General features: G+C 35.0%; 1 pseudogene; it reads right to left on the bottom strand.

Annotated features, from left to right (window-relative positions):
• Positions 1 to 5,906: 5,906 nt before the first annotated feature.
• Positions 5,907 to 7,654, bottom strand: LOC101258735 (6-phosphogluconate dehydrogenase, decarboxylating 1-like; annotated as a pseudogene).
• Between the last annotated feature and the right edge of the window lie 6,000 nt (positions 7,655 to 13,654).

Genomic DNA, 13,654 nt, shown 5'->3' with positions numbered 1-13,654 from the left:
TCACTTCACTTTGGGCTAGATGTTTGCTTATTTGAATAAGGGACTGTGATCCTTTCCTAATAATCTAACACAGATTCCTTTTGCAGGACCAACCGGGAAAGTTCTAGCTAGGTACTAATAGGGGATCAATCAAGTCCACTCATAGTCTCTTGACACCTCATTACGCTATCAGATTATCGATCACCTAGTTTGAGTGTTAGAGTGAGGATCATGTTGTTGGTTAATCTATATGTCATGATTAAAAACAACATTCAACATTCATTATATCTATTCATGCAAGCACTTTCTTAGAACGGGATATCATTCATGATTTTCCATCATGCTTTATTTTTCAATTTTATACTTTGTACAAATTACGACATATGCCGGTTCAACAGTGAAGTAATGAGTTTCTTGAGGGAAAAAACACACGCAAGAAAACCACCAGGAGAGAATTGTGAGTTGGGCTACTCATACTTCACCCTAGCACTAACTTTCCATTTATCTCACCGCCAAAAAAAAGATGTAATTGTACCCAATGCATAAGAAATATAAAGATAGGGTGGTAGGTGAATCAAACCTGAGACACATAGGGCCAAAGATCAATAAGCATGTGGGTCCGATTTTGAGGAATCCGCACCCTCAGTAGTGCCAACATCAGTATCCGCACCCTCAGTGGTGCTCCACTCAACATCCTCCACTCTGGAGCTAGACGCCTCAGCAACTAACTCTCGAGCCCTCATCTGGTGGGTTGCTCATCAATCAATGAGGCTCTCCTCACCATCTCAAGATCTGTCCGCTCTTTTTTCCTAGCACGAGCCTCATCTCCCTTAGATTTGCGGCTCGGATGATACTTCTTGTCACACTTACGAGGCTCAGGTGGTAGTGCAATTGGGGCAGTGGAAAGTTCAACAAGCATTATATCCTCCGTTGTCTCAACTAGTGCAGTCTCATGCTCGGGTCCCCTCATATCTAGTATACTGTCAACATCTGCCTATAGACTCGCCATAAATTCCTGAAGAATAGTCAAATCAATAGTGGGTGTTGGGCGTGTTAGCACTCGCAGCTCAAAGGCATCTAGGCGTGGGTGGACAGCCTGAATCTTTCGCTCCATCTGTTGAGCCAATTTCTTCTCAATCTGGTCCTCAGTATTGACAATGGATTTTGGCATCCAAGACTGGATATGATGGAGCAAGGTGGCTATATGGGCCTCTAGCTTCCAGACCCTAGCAATCGGGACCAGTGCTGCAAATGGGGGTGTAGACCTTGAGGAACTAGGTGCCTTACTAGTGATAATCCTCTTGGTCTTGCTCTGCCGTATACGCCAAGTTCACACTCAGCGGATACAAATCAACTCGGGGCCCTTGCCGTGGTGCCGCCACACTGTCCTCATCCCTGATAAGTAGATATCCATAATCCCAGTCGGAGTACAAAGGACATCACAGTGCCAGAGGGGAACTCCATCATCCTTGTATAATAGGAAAATTATACAGGTGAACGGGTAAGTGGTAGAGGACTTAAAAGCCCTCTCATGAATGATGGAGATCAACAACTTCACGATGTAGATCTCCAACTCGGCTACCAGTGCTGCTACAAGGACTGCTCTATCCCAGGTAAGGATATTATTTGATGCCATGGAGGAAAATGTGAGGTTGGCATTCTTGATAAGTCGTCTCGAGTCCAACACCCAGTCTGCTCCCTCACTATCAATGGAGAGTTGTTGGGCAATCCACCTCTTAGTGGACTCTCTCTGATCTCTTCTCTGGTGAAACTGTCTCCTCTTGACCAAGTACTGCCTGTAGTCGAATTGTGGACTGAGGAAAATCGTTGTGGCATTAGGGGACCCACCGTACAGAAAGCAGGGGATGAAAGTAGAAGAAACGTCCACCCGACAACCTCAAACTCAATCATCGGTGAATGGGTTGTGTTTGGCGGGGTTTGACTTCCTTTCTAAAGCACCTCAAAGAGTCGCTACGTATGATTCATAGATATCTCGCACAATCTCCTTGTCGTATGACCCCACACTCCTCGTCATCCACTCGAGCAGGTGGCAGATAAATAAGCTATGCACTTAAGGGATAGTGTGTAGGATACCTTTAAGAACTTTCCACTCGACTGTCACCAACTGAGTCATCAACCCCTTATTATTCAACACCTTTGCATCCGTGTAGACCGGGTACTGGCCATCTACGCATCACTGGTTGGGCTCATAAAAAATTAGTGCAGGGACCTCATGCGGGGTGCCGGATAATACTGAACTCTGGGCCACATTAGACGAGGCATTGCGGGTAGGAACATCTAGGAGGGTGGCTCCCTGTGATCCGAAATCGGAGGAAGTGGCCTCATTCGACTCGTAGAGTGGGACGACTCTGAACCTAAAGCCTCCTTAGATAGAGATGCTCTCGCAATTTCTGATGCAGACCTAGGTAATGTGCCGGTTAGTGTGCGCTTCTCATCAAACTGGGAGGCAAGAAGTGATAGAGTATAAAAGGATTGGCCAATAGTTGTAGGTGGAAATACTATGTGTGCAGACTTTGTTGAGTTACCCATGCATGATTTTGATGTTAGTCTTGGCATGGACTCGTTTCACGGTTGTCATGCTTTTTTGGATTGTCGTAGTAGAGTGGTGACATTTTGTTTCCCTAATAAAGAGGAGCTAGTCTGGGAGGGGTACAACTCCAGTCGTCCTAATCCCATGATTTTTAACCTTAAGGCCAATAAAATGATGTCCAAGGGGTTATTATGTGATATTGAGAGTGTTAATGATTTAGATCATGACATTCCTTCCATAGACTTAGTGCCAGTTGTGAATGAGTTTCTAGACTTATTTCTAATTATTTGCTTGGAGTCCCTCATCCTCGAGAGATTGACATTGATATCGACTTAGAACCCGCTACTAAACCAATTTTAATTCCTCCCTACAAAATGTCTCCAACTGAACTCAAAGACTTTAAGCTGCAATTAAAAGATCTCATTGATAAGGGTTTCATTCAGCCGACCATATCCCCTTGGGGCTCTCCTGTGTTGTTTATGAAAAAGAAGGATGGAACCCTTAGAATGTGTATAGATTAACGGAAACTCAACAAAGTCACTATTAAGAACAAGTATCCACATCCCAGAATAGATTACTTGTTTAATCAAATCGAAAGATCTAGATTTTTGTCCAAATCGACCTTCCTTTAGGGTACCATCAGCTTAGAGTTAGGGGATAGAGATATCCCAAAGACAGTCTTCCGTACCCATTATGGTCACTATGAGTTCTTAGTTATGTCATTTGGTCTCACGAATGCACCTGCTGCATTTATGGATGTTTATGGATCTTATGAATAGAGTTTTCCGTGATTATCTTGATTCTTTCGTCATAATATTCATTGATGTCATTCTCATCTACTCTAAGACCAAGGAAGTGCATGAAAAACATTTGAGACTAATCTTGCAGGTACTTAGACAACATCAGTTGGATGCCAAATTCAGCAAGTGTGAATTTTGGCTGAGATCGGTGACCTTCCTGGGTAATGTTGTGTCAGACCAAGGTATCGAAGTGGACCCCAGGAAGACTGAGGTGTTAAGAACTAGCGAAAAACCCTTACTCCCACAGATATTCGTAACTTCTTGGGATTGACTTGTTACTATCGTAGGTTCGTGCTGGGATTTTCTTCCATTGCTGCCTCATTGAAAGCTCTGACAAATAAGAAGGCCAAGTTTGGATGGATAGAGACTTGTGAGAAGAGTTTCAAGGAGCTCAAAGATAGACTCACTTCAGCCCCGGTGCTTACTTTGCCTAAGTGTCTTGAGAATTACATTGTTTATTGTGATGCACATAGGGTTGGTTTGGGTTGTATTCTTATGCAAAGTGGTAATGTGATAGATTACGCATCCAGACAACTCAAGGTTCATGAAAAGAATTATCCCACTCATGACCTAGAGTTAGATGTTGTGGTGTTCGCACTGAAGTTGTAGAGGCACTATTTGTATAGTGTGCATGTAGATGTGTTCACAGACCACAAAAGTCTGCAATACGTGTTCACACAAAGGGAGTTGAATCTACGTCAGTAGAGATGGTTTGATCTACTGAAGGACTATGACATGAATGTCCACTACTATCCAGGTAAAGCTAATACTGTACCTGATGCTTTGAGACGGATGAGCATGGGAAGCACAACTCACATTGTGGATGAGAATAATGAGTTAGTCAAAGATGTACATAGACAGGCAAGACTGGGTGTGCGGTTGGTTGACTCTACTAGTGGGGGTGTTTCAGTTCATCCTAGTTCTGAATCATCCTTGGTAGTTGAAGTCAAGCAAGGTCAGCATCTCGATCCTGTGTTGATGGAGCTGAAGGACTCAGTGTTGATAAAGATGAATGAGTCTTTCGCTTTGGGAGGTGACGACATACTTTTATATCAAGACAGGCTGTGTGTGCCAAACGTGGATGATTCGCGGACCACGATTACTGTAGAGGCCCATGGTTCCAAATATTCTATATATCCAGGTTCCACCAAGATGTATCATGATCTTAAGAAGATTTATTGGTGGTTTGGCATGAAGAAGAATGTTGCAAAATATGTGGTCAAGTGTCCTAATTGTCAACATGTTAAGGCAGAACATCTTAAGCCTGGCGGTCTTACTAAAATTATTGAGGTTCCAAATTAGAAGTGGGAGGCCATTAATAAGGACTTTGTGGTTGGTCTTTCAAGAACTAGGAGACAGCATGACTCCATATGGGTTATTTTGGACAGGATGACTAAGTCTGCTCACTTTATCCCTCTAATGTCCACTTACAGAGCTGAGGATTACACAAGACTCTACATTGATGAGATTGTGAGATGGCAGGAAATTCCTTTGTCTATCATTTTAGATAGAGGAGCTCAATTTACTTCACATTTCTTGAGATCTTTCCAGAAGAGCTTCAGCACCCAGGTAAAGCTTAGTGCTTCCTTTCATCCTCAGACTGATGGGTAGGCAGAGCGCACCATTCAGCCATTGGAGGATATGTTAAAGGCATGTGTGATTGACTTCAGGGGTAGCTAGGATGACCATCTGCCTTTGATAGAGTTGTCATATAATAATAGTTATCACTCCAGTATTGGGATGGCTTTTTTTAAGGCACTATATTGTAGAAGGTGTAGATCTTTAGTTGGGTGGTTTGAGGTTGGAGATTCATCCATTTTGGGTCCAGAGATCATTCATGAGTCCTTAGAGAAGGTCAGAGTGATTAGGGATAGGTTCACTACTGCTTACAGTCGGCAGAAGTCATATGCAAATAATAGAAAATAGCCCTTAGAGTTTTATGTTGGTGACCAGGTCTATCTGAAGATATCACCTATGAAGGGGGTGATGAGGTTTGGCAGGAAGGGGAAGTTGAGTCCGAGGTATGTTGGGCCATACAAGATCCTACAGCGTGTGGGTGAGGTGGCCTATGAGTTGGCATTGCCTGCGGAACTAGCTTCTATCCATTCTGTCTTTCATGTATCCAAGTTAAAGAAGTGCCTAGGTGATCCAACATCGAGTCTACCTTTGGAAGGTTTGGGGTTGATGAAGACTTGTCCTATGAGAAGGCACCAATTGAAATCTTAGACAAACAGGTCAAGCGGTTTAGAAACAAGGAGGTTGCCACAGTAAAGGTATTATGGAGGAATCATCTTTTTGAGGGTGCTACGTGGGAGTCCGTGGCCGATATGAGATCTTGCTACTATTATTTTTTAAGCTCTTGAGGTTAGACTTCCTACTCTTAAGTCTAAGTTTCCTTATGTCTCCATTTTTGTTGTTATTGCTTGATTGTGCATAGTGATTATGTTATGATCTGACTGGCATTATGCTAGATAGTAGTAGTGTTATTCGGGACCGAATGTTCCTAAGGGGGGGGATAATGTAACAATCCCAAACATGGATAAAATAAGACATGCTTAATATGTCAAGAATGCCTATGATTAGACCAGGGTTCACACGGACTGATGTACATAGAACCAAACCTCGGAACCCTTGACGGACTGCTCAAGAAAGGTATCACTAACCCCGCTAGATTCAAATACTTTGGCTGCTTCAACTCTTTCATCTTTTAACCCACTAAGGAATCTTGAATCCAATGATGCAGCTATTGTGGGTGCAGCAACTGACAATTCAGCGGATTGCTGAACAGTCCATTTACCAGTACCTTTCATCCCAGTTTTATCCAAAACTTTGTCCACCAAATATCCGTCTGCTTTATCATCCTTGACTCCAAATATATCAGCTGTGATTTCAATCAAGAAACTCAAAAGCTCTCCTTTGTTCCACTCTGAGAATACTTGATGTAATTCATCGTTAGAGAGCTTGCCCACGGATCTCAGTACATCATAAGCCTCTGCAATTGACTGCATTTCACCATACTCAATTCCATTATGAACCGTCTTAACAAAATTTCCGGAACCTCCTTAACCAATATATGTAACACAAGGGCCACTGTCGGGAACTTGAGCTGCAACCTTCAGTAAGATGTCCTCGATGTATTTGTAGGCTTCAAAAGAACCTCCAGGCATCATTGAGGGTCCATTGCGAGCACCCTCTTCGCCACCTGATACTCCCATTCCGAGATAAAGAAGACCAAGCTCAGCCATTTCCTTTTCTCTCCTCTCAGTGTTTTCATACCATTCATTGCCACCATCAATGATACAGTCTCCTTTCTCCATGAAAGCTGAAAGAGTTTTGATGGTCTGATCAACTGGTAAACCAGCCTTGACAAGTATGACTATGACACGGGGCTTTTGGATAGAGAGTACAAAGGACTCTGGATCATGAAAGCCATAAAGAGGAAGATTGCCTTCCTTCTTAGCTCGTTCAACAGTCTCGTCAACTTTTGAAGTGGATCTGTTGTAAACAGATGTAGGAAATCCTTTCTCAGCAATATTGAGAGCACGATTTTGTCCCATAACAGCAAGCCCAGCAAGACCAATTCTTGTCGGTGTAGCCATGTTGGTTGTCTGTTATAACAAGATGCAAGAATGTCATTTTCCATTACAATGAAGTGAAAACAGAAATGGTTCAAAGAGAAACAGAATTGAAATAAAGAGAACAAATCTCAGCAATTTTTAAAGCAGATTCTGCAAGAACATCCTGTCATTCTTACATTTGTACTGGATTTATCAAATAAAATGTATATTTCCATTAATCAAAAACACTAAGAATGGTTTAATAATGATTTACTAAAGTGCTGCAGCTGTGATCCAAAAACAAAATTCGAGGAAATGACAATTCGAACTCCTTAAATATGACTTTAAAAGACAGGTTCGCAGATGACAAGAACAATACCAAAGAGAATGAGCAAATAAAGACAGAAGTGATTTATAGATAACTCTCCTACTGTCCATCTCAAATTCACATATCCTGCTTACCTTCAATGCTATTGAACAAGTTTAGACAATTGCTTGAATTACAAAACTCAACTATTGAGCTTAGTGACAAAACTTATTAACCAACACAATTTATGAACTCAGGAAGAAAGCATTCGAGACACAACTTTTGAATACTGAATGAACACATTATTAACAAGAACGGGGAAGCAAAAGTATAAACGAAATTGAATGCAAATGTATTTAACCAAACAATCACAAATAAAGATGAAACCTTTAACAGATTAAACTGACCTCAAAACTTAAAACAATCACATATAAAGATCAAACCTTTAACAGATTAAAATAACCTCAAAACTTAAAACAATCACATATAAAGATCAAATCTTTAACAGATTAAAATGACTCATTACACAGCAGCGAGTTAGCGACCAGCAGTCCAACATCATGCAACAGCGATCGACATCACCTAGCAGCCGAATGGGGATCACCATCGACCGACCGGTAATCACCATGAATGAGGTATTGTATTTGATGGGTTGATTATTTTTGTGTTGTCTTCTTCCATTTTAAGTTACCAAATTTAAAACAAAATATTTTTTCTTCCATTTATTTTTATTTTTTGATATTTGCTTTTGTTACTGTCTTACTAGTTAGATATTAGCGTTAATTCATTGTGATCTTTTCATCGGACAAGAGTTATCTTCTACAATGTAATGAATTTCAATATCTTTCCTTGATACATCGATATCCAACTCGGCTGCAATTGCTATTTTGAGATTAGAAAACGAGATTGAATCTCCAACAACGATTCCGTCGATTTTGTAACTTTCATAGTGTAATTTGTTCACCCAAATTCCGGAATGTCTGATTAAAATTGATATATTCATCATGAATCATCCACAATAACAACAATCAAATTTGTATTGTTCGAAATTTAACTGGATATTCATAAAAAATGTCTTCAAACTAGATGATATAATCTTGAATTTTCAAAATTTGAAATTGTTATCCAATTAGGTGCTGAATTAATGTTTATTAATGAACTGTTACCGTATATTAAGCTGATTTAGATAACAAATTTAAATGTTCCGTTTTTCCTCCTTTTGTTCTTAACAGTTTTAAGTTACTATGTATCACAAGATACTAATGTATCACGCCAAAACAATTTTAAGGAATTATTAATAAATACTAAATTTATCGGAACAGAGTGTAATTATTATATTACACTATGGAAATCCTTAAATTTTTACTTTTTATATATCTAAAATAACCACCCAAACCCACGATCCCCATACTCTATGATATTTAGATAAAGCAAAATAAAAAAATGTATTCAAAAATATTTTACATAAAGCCACCAAAAATTTAGGAAACGGCTATTTGAAAATCGTTTAGAAGAGCTTGATTAGTCTATATATTTTTATTTACATTTATCTTTTCTTCTCTATCCGTTAGTGTGACATCGGAACAGTTGAGATAAAGTTATCATTCTCTTCAATTGTCAAAATAAAAAATACATCTTTTAAGCAGAAGCATTACGAAATAAATTTTGTGCTGGATGGCAATGTGACTTTTCAGTCACTTTTCACTCAATTTTCTATATTATTTTGGCAAGTACAAATTTAAAAAAGATAAATTACTATTGAGTAATTATTTTAGCCAAGAGAAATACATTTTTGAGAAAGAAAAATAAAGAGAGAACAAGCTATACTTCAAATTTCAAAAACACAAAAGTGATTCATTTACTTTGTCAAATTCTTATTTATTTACTATTTTATTTTGTTGAATATAAATGAATGAGAAATGAAGGAAATATTAATTCTGTTAATCAACCATTTTTACATTAACTGCATTATGTGTTCTGTTATAAGGTTTAGTCTATTAAGTAAAAAAGTTTCTACTTTTATTTCAACAAATTTTGCTATCTTTTTTAAATTTTTACTTCACAATTATATTACTCCTAAAATAGAACAGAAGTCCGCTAAAAATAAATTTGAGAAAAACACTCCAAGTAGAATATTTGGATGTAGAAGAAATCAAATTAGAGTTAGAGATTTGTATCTGGAGGGGGTTCCATGGGTTCAACTGAACCCACGCCCCCCTCTTTAGATTATATATAATAGTGTTATATTTTTTTAAAATATTTAAATATAATGTTTTGAACCCACGTTAAAGTAACATATAATAATTCGATGATCATTGGGTGCACCTGTCTATGCAAAAATAAAAATTTAAATCTTTTATCTATCTTATTTTGTTAGTAACATCCCTCCAAGTGATTATCCGTAACACTTTTGGAATTTCAATCACTTTTTCTTTTTTTTCCTTAAACTTTCAAAAATTTCAAGTGTATAACATTGGAAATTCCTTTAAAAAGATAGCATGGTAAAAATTAATGTAACTAAATCAAATGTGTATACTAAAATTCAATGCTTGTAGTATTAAATATGTTGGAACAATAATTTTTATAATTGAACAGTTTAATGTTAACAATATAATCAAACTAATAAAATTTATATCTTAGACGCATTTTTTTTGTAATAGTGCATCCATCATTTCGAAATTCTTAATACGCATTTGATTAAAAATGAGAAGAAAAAGGCAGTTTTGTGATCTACATGTTATATATGTAGCATCCCTTATTATATTTCTTCACAACCTTTCATTCATTTTAAATTGAGATGAACTCAGTGTTGTTAATTATTAAAAACTTGACTGGCAAGAAATAAAATTATAATTTGACTGTATTTAATTGTTTGAATTTGATTTGAGAAGAAAATAATATATTTGGATGCAAAATTAAAGGTTTCAGTCAATAAGTAAAAAATAGACGACAATTTTAATACGTTATATTATTTATTACTACAAAATAAAATAATGAAACTCTCTCCCTGCAATCTCAACTACTTTATTTAAATAAAAATAAATAAAGTAATAGAGAGATTATAAACAATCGGCGTACATTTTAACATAAAAATTTAAGAATTTAAGATGAAGTGAATGAGTTTTTTATGAAACTCAGTCTTTAAAATTATTTCATAAAGGAGACTTTGACGTATTTACAAAAATTTCTTTATGAAAATAAAACTTATTTGAAAAAGTTATAACAAAAATCTACATTATCATTAAAAAATAAATTCATAACATAATTAAGATTATAACGCTTATAAAATAAAAATAAAATCATCATAAGATAAAATAATAATAAAAAGAAAAAAGCTAAAATGTTAAATCATGAAATTAAGTTAACGATAATGTGAGGGTTTTTATGGTAGCTTGTTTTGTTTTCTGAAAAATAAGAATATCCTTCTATAAATATAATAATTAACTTAATTAATTTAGGAAAAACTACATAAATTTCACTAGTTTAGATCTTAATGACACAGAATTTCGATAGTTTTAAATATTATTTTTTCTACCATATTTCATGTTTGAGATACATGAACTTGAATCTGTCAGATACATGTATCTGTCAAACTTTAAAATCGAGATACATATTTTATTTTTTAAAATTAATTATATGTTCAATAATTTTATTTTACTATTCTTTGTAATAATAATTTATATTAATATTATTAATATAAGACAAAAATATGTATATCTTGGTCATTTAGTTTGACTAATTTCATTTTATTACTCTTAAAATAATAAATTCATCAATTTGATGTATCTATTATCAATATATGATGTATCGAACAAACTAAAGACTAGATACACGAGTATCATACAAGTACATTCATATGTATCATAAATGTATCTAGTATCAATTCCATGTATCTATTTATCCAAACTTATATTAGTTTCATGTATCTATTTATATGACCTAATATTAATTTCATGTATCTATTTATTTAATCTAATTTTAGTTTCATGTATCTTCTATATGCATCTAGTATTAATCTGATGTATCAAGTATCAATTTCATACATTATATTCAAGAAAATGTGTCTCAGATACGTAGTAAGCATATACATATAATTATATGTATCTAAATATTGAATGTAATCAGAACACACGAAATTAGGAATAAATCACGAGTGTAAAATATTTATCTTATCATTAATCCAAAAATATTAAAGTTACAAATCGATATACGAAATTAATGACATTGTAAATTTTTATCCATTAAAAATATGAAAAACTAATAGACTCAAATAATGTAAAAATTCGAAAATCAAACTTTAATAGAGCTTCGAATTAGATACATTAACATAGTAAGAACAGAGTTACAATACAATATCTCGAAATAACTGAACAAAATCTTATATTACCTATTTATAAAATGTTGATTATAGAGATTTGATAATGAATTTATTATATGGAAAGATGCTCGAGGAAGAAAGGGGGTAATGACAGATGTGTGTGGAATAAAACATGTATTGAAATGTTGAGGAAGAAGGGGGTAATGTGCGTGAACAATGAATAATGTGGGGGAGTGCGCTGATGATGTGAATAGAGATCAAGTAATATAAATTCTTAAAGTCCAATTAGTTAAGGAGATATAGCTTTAAGTTAATTATTAAAAATTATATTTAATGAGATTATGTATCTAATTTAAATTTTAAAAAATTATGGTATAATTATTAAATAGTGTTATTATATGTAATATTTTTAAATTAGAGGTAATATATATATATATATATATATATATATATATATATATATATATATATATATATATATATATATATATATATATATATATATATAATAGTGAAGAATAGCTACATAGGTATATTTTCCATTAATTTATATATATTTAAACTATCCGTTAACACCCACTACTAAATAAAAACAATGAATTAATAATCATTTTTCAAGTAAAATGATTATTAAAAAGTACAACTTATATATAATATAACTAGTAAAAGTAGGCCGGGCATTGCCCGGGCCCAACATGAGTATAGTGTAAGATTTTATAACTACATATATAAATAAAATTTTTGATGGTGTAAAATTTTTATATTTGAGACTTGTAGTTGTTCTTCATAGTGTCTTGAAATTTTCGCGTCCTGGCACAGTTAATCTTTTGCTTACTTATATATCTTTGTTTGTACCTTATACACCAAAAACCTGCATTTATAAATATTAATGTAACATATGAGTCTTTTGTATATTGATTTTGTTGAGTTCAAATGCATTTCGTGAGGATTCATAGAGGCTTGAAAAAAAAAGAATTCCGGAGGAAGTATTTACTTGGCAAAAGGACTTGCACAGTTTGATAAGAACTCCAATTGCAAGTTGATGTCTGATCTGATGAATCAATTGCCATTATTATTCACAGTTCTGTGAATAATATGGGGCTTCTCTGATGTGTTTTTTAAGAACTCAGGAATCAAGTCAGCAACAACGGCTTCACAAAGCCATTTTGTTCTCTACTATAGTCTGCAATAATTATATTCAGAAAGAATTCATCAATGTTCGAAGAGTTGATGCTGATGCGGATTTTCAAATAAAAATTGTAGCCTCTTTCTGGGAATTTTGGCATGAAAATTCTGGTATATTTATAAGCTTCCTGTGCAATACGTGAGACTTACGTAAACTTGTCCTGGATTATTGATGGTAGAGGTGAAATTTAACTTTCCAATTGGAGAAACAATGTTTTATTCCTCAAGATTCCACTTGAAATGTTTAATTTAAATACTCTCACTAAGAAATTGATTAACGACAAATGAGTGAGAAATTGAAAGAACCCAAAAAAGTTTATGAAGAAGGAGAAACAATGATGAACGCAGATAGTTGAAGAAGGAAAATGTAGAATATTGAAACCTAAGTTGCTCGGATTTTCGAAATCTGTTGAAAATTAGCTAAGAAGTTAAGAACACTCAATAAGTAACAAATTAGTAAACTTTCTGCCATGCTTTAAATAAAACTGGAAATAATTGTAGATGTGCATATTCATACTTACAGATAGGGGAAAATGAATAAAAGAAAGAGCAACACTATAATATAAGTTTGAGGTTTACAATGTCTCACAGGAACTATATGGATACCACTATAAAAGAAAGTAAGCTACACCTAAAAGCAAATAATTCTACAGATTTAAGGATAAGAAATTAGAATGCTTATTGGTCTTAGATAGCCAAATTATTCGAACTTATATTTCTATATAATCTCCATTAAAAATGAGATAATATTATGGATTAGGAAATCACAGGGAAAATCGAAGGTGCCCTAAATCTCCAAGTTAGAATCTTATTACACAACAGTTGCCAAGATAGGATAAAACCCAGAAACAGCAAAAAGTGGTAAGTTAATAAAGTTTACAAATTCAGAGAAGCCCAAAGTCAAGAAGAAGAGGAGTTGAAATAGAGACAAAAACTGAAAATCGAAAAGAACGCCAA

This window comes from Solanum lycopersicum, chromosome 12 (assembly GCF_036512215.1).
Source record: "Solanum lycopersicum chromosome 12, SLM_r2.1".
Classification (NCBI taxonomy): Eukaryota; Viridiplantae; Streptophyta; class Magnoliopsida; order Solanales; family Solanaceae; genus Solanum; species Solanum lycopersicum.
The sequence above is the reverse complement of the archived record's forward strand: the minus strand, read 5'-3'. Positions and strand labels throughout refer to the sequence as shown.